Source organism: Mastigoproctus giganteus, chromosome 2 (assembly GCF_048544385.1).
Source record: "Mastigoproctus giganteus isolate SK-2022 chromosome 2, ASM4854438v1, whole genome shotgun sequence".
NCBI lineage: Eukaryota > Metazoa > Arthropoda > Arachnida > Uropygi > Thelyphonidae > Mastigoproctus > Mastigoproctus giganteus.
Genome location: NC_143576.1, coordinates 218,821,296 through 218,829,924, shown reverse-complemented (window position 1 = coordinate 218,829,924; position 8,629 = coordinate 218,821,296). Strand labels below are relative to the sequence as shown.

The 8,629-nt window shown below is 36.4% G+C and overlaps 2 non-coding genes across 2 annotated transcripts; one reads left to right on the top strand and one right to left on the bottom strand.

Annotated features, from left to right (window-relative positions):
- The first annotated feature begins 4,636 nt into the window (after positions 1-4,636).
- TRNAQ-CUG (transfer RNA glutamine (anticodon CUG)) lies at positions 4,637-4,708 on the top strand. The gene has a single exon. It is a non-coding gene; the product is annotated as a tRNA-Gln (tRNA).
- Positions 4,709-7,433: 2,725 nt separating this feature from the next.
- On the bottom strand, positions 7,434-7,505 carry TRNAQ-CUG (transfer RNA glutamine (anticodon CUG)). Its single transcript has one exon. It is a non-coding gene; the product is annotated as a tRNA-Gln (tRNA).
- Positions 7,506-8,629: the final 1,124 nt, after the last annotated feature.

The following is an 8,629-nucleotide window of genomic DNA, read 5'->3' as shown; positions in this document are numbered from 1 at the left end:
TAATAAGGAGGATATAATATATAGACTATTAAATAAGGAAGTTTAAATAGCACGTCTTTGAATCTAAGATAGGCGATTAGCAGAATGGATTCAGAATAGCCATCAGCGCCATTTTTTTGCCGATGGCTGTTTTTCCATTAAAATCCTAATTGAAAAACATAAAGAACATCAAAACACATCTAGTTTTTATGGGCTATAAAAAAGCTTATGGGAAATAGCAGCAGAGATAAATTATTACAAAAGCCCTAATCAGATAATGAAAGCCATATATAATATCTATGAAAAAAACATGACAGCAATAAAAATTAACGCAGAGATTTCGAACTGAAAAACCAATAAACAGAGGTACCTGACAAGGATGTTACCTCTCACCTCTTCTCTTTAACGTTTGCATAAATTTTATGAAAAGAAATTAGAGACTAACTATTCATGGTAATATCCCCTTAAACAAGGATCATATTCAGATACTCTACTGTTCGCAGGTGATCAGCTTTCAGAGGCCAGCTCACGTTCACTTCATCATTTAAACTTAAATTCAAAAAAAAAAAAAAAAAGTAATCACAATCCTGAACACCTATAGGACAGTCAGAGAGTTCCTGGATCAATAATAGTAATCAAACATAACAACCACTCCACACACCTACACTGGTGTGCAAAACTTAAGGACCAACACTATTTCTAAAGGTTACAACCACAAAATCTTTACTTAATGTACTCTTTACTGATGAGAATAGATCCAGTCTCAGCAGCGATTCTGGACGTCAGCTAATCTGGTGAGAGGTTGGCACACGGTATCACCCCGCAAACATCACTGAAAGGGATCGATATGGTGGTCGAGGTGTTTTCGTCTGGGGAGGCGTTATCTTGGATGGACGTACACAACTCCAGATACTGGAAGGCGGTACTGTAACCGGTGCACGCCTATGAGAAGCTACAGGTGAAAACCTGACTGGTCCTTAAATTTTTCAAACCGTGTAGTACAAGTACCCGTTGTGTGTTGGGAAAAAACCCACAAGGAGAAGAAAGAGATAATAATAATAAAAACGTGAAAATGTCGCTAGGAAAAACCAAAGTAATACTGAGGTAATCCTTCCCCATGTACGTCTGTTCCGAGGTGCCATTGGCCCCGAGTTCGTGTTTATGGATGATAACGCCACACCCCATCGCACTGGAGCTGTGATATGCTTTTGGAAAGTGAGGACATTGTTCGTATGGATTGGCTTGCCCGTCTCCCCATCGCCGATCTAAATCCCATCGAACACATATGGGACACTCTAGAGAGACGCCTAGCGGCACGTCCACACTCACCAGAAAATGTTCACAAGCTGAAGATGGCACTGTTACCGCAAGAACTTATCAACAACATTGTTCTAAGTATGGACAGGCGGTGTAAAGCCTGCATCAACATTAGGGGTGGTCATATCTCCTACTGAGGACCACCTCTTCCCTTTGTTCTATCTTTGGCAGTGATGCATTTGTATTATGGCAGCCAGTGCTATGTTGCCATTTTTCAATAAAGTCCCTCTGTACCGTTTTGTTCCGTTGTTGTGTCGGTGTTGTTTCCTTCATCATTTCTGTACCTCACGAGGTTCCTTTGGTATGCTTTTCCCATATCCAGGCCACTCCTATGAGAAGCTACAGGTGAAAACCTGACTGGTCCTTAAATTTTGCACACCAGTGTAGTACAAGTACCCGTTGTGTGTTGGGAAAAAACCCACAAGGAGAAGAAAGAGATAATAATAATAATAACGTGAAAATGTCTCTAGGAAAAACCAAAGTAATAGCCTTCTAAGTTAAAGAGACAATAAGAAGAAAAATCTGCTTAGAAAACCAAATCCTAGAACAAATAGTTTCAAATATCTTGAATATCACCTAATGACGAAAAACACACAGCCATCAAAGTACCATACAACAGAGCACTAGGAATCCTAAACCAACTTTTTAGTCTTTTATTTATGCAAAAACGTACAAGAAGCACATGTGCAAACATCTCAGTTATACACTGGGATTTTCAACTCGTAATTCAGTGACTAGAGCGTACCACAAGGAGAGTCCTCTCTTCGACATTATTTTCAGTCGCTCTACAGCCCTTCTTTTCACTGAACAAAGAAATAGTTCACTTGCCGTCGACATGAAATTCTTCATTATTTCCGAAGATTTGGACTACACCAGAGTCTCCCAGATTAAGAATGAAGTAGCGTAGAAGAAGAAAAACTAGCTAGAAGAACACTTTCTTTGAATTGGAAATCAACCCAGACAACTTGCTCTATAAAAAGAATAGAAATACACATAACAGTGTGTATAAATAATTCATGTATTCAAAGAGTCACGCATCATAAAGACCTAGGGATAACATTATCCTGACCAATATCTTGTCATTAGTTGAAGTCTAATAATGCAAAGATATAGGATCAGTAATCCTATTATATGTCAGCTGTTGCCAATACATATTATCAAAACAATTTACAAATTACATTTCCATAACGTATTTCATGCTGCTGGCTGGAGCACCTAAAATGTTCTTGGGGCCATCACCCCTCCTCTTATCCACTCCGGATTGCGCCTACGATGCTGATTTCAAATCTGGAAGGAAATGTTCCAGTAAACCAGTTTTTCTGAAATTTCGAGATTTGTTTTTTATAAAAACACACAATCAAAAATTTAATTATTAATCAATTTTCCAAAAAAGGAATATCATGTTAATGTATGGAAGATAATACATTTTGCTTATTATTTTCATTCAAGTATTTGGGGGAAACTCGTTTATGTACAGTCAGTTCTATTCTCCAGCAAGTTTACTTTAGGAAGTCGAAGAAAGCAGACGTGTTTTAAGTGGCAGGGAAAATCTTAAAAGCAATGATTAAGAGTGCAATCCAGGGACACTTAGATAGAAATGGCATTCTGAAGGACAGACAACATGGTTTTGTTAAGAAAAAATCATGTTTAACTGAATTGGTAAGCTATTTTGACAGTTACTCTTGAACTAGATGTCGGGACAATTTCAACGTAATTTATTTAGATTTTTAGCAATGCATTTGACTTAGTTCCTCATGAGAGGTTACTCTACAAGATGGAGCATGCTGGGATTACTAGAAAGATTAGTATTAATGGCGAATGATCAAAAAAGAAAGATCCTCTCATGCGTGTAGTATGAGCAAGAGGAAGAATGCCATCAGCATTCAGCTTAATCCATTCAAAGACTTAAACACTTCAATCCGATCACCTCACAGTTGCCTAGTCTCCAGTAGTTCCAATTTGCAGATTTGTAGCCTTTCTTGGTAAGACTACGCTTTTGTTCCCCCCAGCAATCTCTTTGTCCTTCTATGTACCCATTCCAGCAGATCTCCATCTTTTCTAAAATGTGGGGCCTCCAGACGTGTGCAGTACTCAAGATGCAGCCTAACCATTGCCTTGTACAATAAGATAATCACCTCTTTATCCCTGCTAGCAAAACTGCTGTATATCCTTGAATAAAAAACCCGTGAGCTGTCCTTGCAGCCTGACTGCACTACTCAGAAAACTCCATATCTGAATGCACAATTACTCCAGGTATTTTTCACTTCCCACTAACCCGAGTGTAGTACCACACAGTTGGTACATTAATCCGGGATTACTGCTACCCATATGCAGTACCTTGTATTTTTCAGTATTAAACTTCAACTCCCTGCCATTTCTCAGCCCAGCTGCCAAATTTTTCTAGACCTAGTTGCAGTAGCTTACCCTGATTGCTGTCATTAACCATCCTGCCGACCTTTACATCATCTCCAAACTCAGCCAATAAGTTCTGATACGACTACATCAATATCATTAATAAATATAGTTTTCTGAGCATTGCGGACAGAACAGACGGCCAGTAACATTATCCTGTAGAGGTCATAATCCACCTATATAAGGCAATTGTAAAACCGCATTTGGAATACTGTGTCCAAGTATGGAGACCTCATTTGAAAAAAAGACATTGAGCTTCTTGAAATGGTTCAAGGACGGGCAATTGGCGTGGTGAGATCAGCAAAAGGGTGACCATACGAGAAAAGACTTTGATTATGTTGGCTACAGAGCGTGGCAACCATGCACCTTAGAGGGATTTATACTGAGGTTTATAAGGCTCTGAGAGGGGTTAGTAAAATGAATAAATGCGGAATTTTCACTATTGCAAACAATTCCAGAACCACGAACTATAAATTAAAATTACAGGTGAAGAGGTATAGATTAGATTATATGAAGTTTTCTTTCAACCAGCGAGTAGTTGACTACCGGAACAAGTTGCCTTCACAGGTAGTTTAAAGAAGTTCAAAGGTCAACTGGATGGTTACCTACGTGAGGTCAGAGCATACCTTGTATTTTCTTATCTACATTTTTTTTTTTTCAAGAAAATTTATTTTATAAATTCTCTTGAAAAGGGTTAGATGATGGAATTTCGGATGAATCCCATTATGTTTAGCTGATTAATTAATTTTAGGGAATGAATTCGATTATTCAGATCTCTCGATTACAAATTATTCCATTATGCGACATTTAAAATTATTCCATTAAAAAAAAACATTAATAATAAATAAATAAATACATAAATAAAAGTAATGTATTACATACTGAGTGACTGACATTGGAAATGAAAATAAAGAACACAGTACGGCATGGTTCCATGGTGTAATGGTTAGCACTCTGGACTCTGAATCCAGCGATCCGAGTTCAAGTCTCGGTGGGACCTGTGAGTTTTTTTGCTTTTTTTTTTTTTTTTTACTTCCTTTTATTTCTTTCCTTTCCTTTTTTTTTTTTTTTTTTTTTTTAATGCCAGTAATTTAAAATCTCTTAACTTAGATAATTTAGGCATAAAAAAAAATTTTTTTTCTTGTATTGCCACCTTTTAAAAAATAACAGAAGAAATATTAGTTTGTTTTTTTCCCCCTCCGCATATCATTTCTATTTTTAAACAATAATTTATTTAATTTTATTTATTTATTTTATTTTTTTACAAATTATAAACTACAGAACAAAGTTTCTCCCTGAAAAACGAATGCGCATGCTCAGTAATAAACAAAAATCTAAAACGATACGTACAGATAATTATATATTCAGTACAATCAATTATGTGGAGTATATTGATATAATTATATGGATAGTTATATAATCAGTATTTAATCATTTAAAAAAAATTCATAAATATTCAAACTCATCGTTCAGCATAGCAACCAGGATTACCCCTAACCCGACTTCCCCCATAGCTATTTAAACTTTCCGATCATTGAAATTCGAAAGGACGTCCCCAGCAATCGGGTACGTCCTTTTAAATATTTTTCATCACCTCTTTATAATCCCTCCATGAGCAATTATGAGCAATTTTCTAATTGCAAATTCTAGAACCGTGACGTCACAGATAGATCATGCGCAGAAAACGTGATGTAGCGAGAATGTACGAGAGCGTTGAAAACAATGTAATTGTAGCTTGCCAGAGCTAATTTACATTTAAATTACATACCAGAGACATGTTTAGGGCCGGAGGAGTCATTTTTCATCGAAATGCTATGATCCAGGGCATTATTCGATTTAAAACGTGTCACAATTAGTAACTTATTAAATGCAGTAACAGTAAATTCGTTATGATTTAGCTGAATATTACGTGAAGGACAACTTAACAGCTTTGCGTGATATAATGCATCGATAAAATTACTTCATAATTAAAACACAGTTCACATTTCTAGAAGAGATTTATATGACATTTTAACCAAGGTCAAGAACTTCTTGGAGAACTAGCAGAGATAATTTATTTGTCATAGAATGTTGCATTTTGAGATTTTGTGACGACACTTTTAATTATTGCGCCATCTAGTGGGATAATCGTTTACTGGCTCGGTTAACTCGCTGTCTCTCAAAATTAAGATGTGAATACATAGAATATTTTGAAAATCGTTTAAGGCATGAGTAAATAAAATTTTGTGCTGTAATAAGTGGAAATAACTTCGATACTAAATTTATTGAAACTCACTTTAGAATTTCTTTAAAAACAATAAAAACAGATTTAATGTAGGGGCATTTTGACAAATTTGATATAACGTAGTGATGCCTAGAAATAAAGAGTACCTAGAGCCCAAGAACACCAAATGAAGCGCACCTAGGGTCTACAATCCCCAAAATACTGTCCTGGGGAAGCAATTAAAAAGAACACAAAGTGAAGAAGCACAAAAATGGTTTTATTTTTATTCAAAGCGATCGCCACCTGATTGAATGCACTTATTACACCGTTCTAAACGTTTGGGTAGAGTCAATGACGGCTTCCAAAGAGTTTATGTTCAGTTAGGCGGTTACGTTTTTCTTCTTGCCCTCAACATACTGAAATCTCTTTCTTCTGAAGGTAGTTTAACCTTGGGAAAGAGGAAGAAGTCCGCTGGTGCTAGATCGGAAGAGTACGATGGATGGTTGATGTGCACAATGCCATGTTTCGTCAGAAATGTATTCACAAGTGTAGAACGGGGGGAGCATTATCATGCAACAAGAACCGGATGCCTTTCTCTCGAAACTGCGGCCACCCGGAAAATGCGCTTCAATAGTCTTCGAAATACCAGTATACGTCGAACGCAGCATTGACTCTCTCCTCTTCAGGTACAAATTTCTTATGAATCATATCCTGTTTGTGGTAAACATAATCAGCATCGTCTTGATTCGGATTTCTGTAAAAGAAACTTTTCGGTGATGATTTTGAAGCCCACTGCATGCTCTGAGGTTTCATCTCTGTGTCGTACAGACACATCCAACACTCATCTCCTGTGATAATACAGTCCAAGAAATCAGGATTATCTTGACAAGTGTGAATGCATTCTTCGAATGTGACATTTTTCGTTGTTATTGATCATCGGCGAAGCTGTGCTGCTCAAAATTTTCACAGACCTTCCGTTTCTTTAAATCTTTACGCAGAATTTAACGAATCGTCTCCTCAGTAATCAGATCCAACTCATCAGCCTCCATTCTGAGGGTCCAAACGACGATCTCTTGCCACAATTTCCCGAAGTTTTGCAAGTCTATCCTCATTTCAAGAGTTTGATGGATGCCCACTTCTTGGGTCATTACGAACCTCCTCACGTCAGTCTTTGAACCGCTTATACCATTGAAAAACATTGCCACAAAGTTTCACTACCATAAACAGTTTTTAATATTTCATACGTTTCTGTTGCACATTTTCCCAGTAAAAGCAAAATTTGACAAAGATCATTAACGCTACTAATGAAACTGGTTGTTACTTGCAATCTATTAGACTACCGGGCATATCTTACTACCATCTGTTGGAGGAAGTTCGAACTACAACATACCACTTACGTTTATTTTCAAATTCATCGAATAAGACTGCAACAGCATCAGTGCTTCGGTGATATAAAAAAAAAAAAGAAAAATACATAAAGAAATAAAACAAATTAGGAATAAAGAAGTAAGAAAAAAATCCTAGGTCCCACCGAGACTTGAACTCGGATCGCTGGATTCAGAGTCCAGAGTGCTAACCATTACACCATGGAACCACATTATGCAAAATGCCAATTTTTAATGTGAAGTGAGACAATCCACAGAATTATTTAAAAACAGCACTTTCTGAATTTTGCATTTTAATAAATAAAAGCCGTTAAATAAAAAAAATTTAATGCATAAAAATGACAATACGCAATTATCTAATTAAAATGAAATGCCACAAAATATTATTAAGAGTTAAAGCAAAATTTAATTAAAACTGTTGCAAAATTCACTGAAAGTATCCATCCACCTTGCTCCTGTAGACATGCATTCTCTCTTTTTGGCGTGTTTTCTACAAATAGTATAAAGAAAATATTCGTCAATGGTACGAACACGTTGGACGATTGTCTTATTTGGTAGCCTGTTTGGTTATTTTTTGCTAAATATGTCTTGGCATTGCAAAAACAATCCATGCAAGGTAATTTTCCTAAATAAACCCACATCCTTCTCAAGAAAAACACAATAAATTCTTTACTACTACTGAAACACCACTGCTGTCAAAAAGAAACCGAGTACTTTTACAAGAATAAATGGGTCCCCAAAAGAAAGGAACCCAAAGTAATGTAAACAATCATTTCCTGGAATGTCTATAATAGTTTTGTGACCCTTACTATTTTTATTATTATTATTACTAATAATAATAATAATAATAATAATAATAATAATAATAAAATCAAAAGATGTTGGTGAGAACTTCGCTATATCCATAAATATAAGTAACCAACAAAACATGAAATACAGTACACGGAATTGAAAATTATACGTTATAAGCGTAAATTCTCTATAAACGACTTCACATGAGATGACAGCAGCAGATGAGAGTAATTCATAAGATAAAATTGGAGTGAGTGTTAGAGAAATGTTGCCAAGATGTCACAGTTTAATTGTTAGACATTGCCCAAAATGGCCGCCACTGTTCTCTGCACTCAGCCTTGGCGACATCATTTTGAAGATCACGTCCTTAATCTCGTCTGTAGAGGAATGTCTTGTAGCAGAGGTGGCAATTCGTTCTCTTAGAAATCGCGATTGGATCAGGCATTTCCTCGATGAAAGATGTTTTAAGCAGGTGATATCCAGTGAGGCCACGCCAAATGCTCACTGAAAATCGTCTGAAAGTTGGTTTTTGTGGTATTGT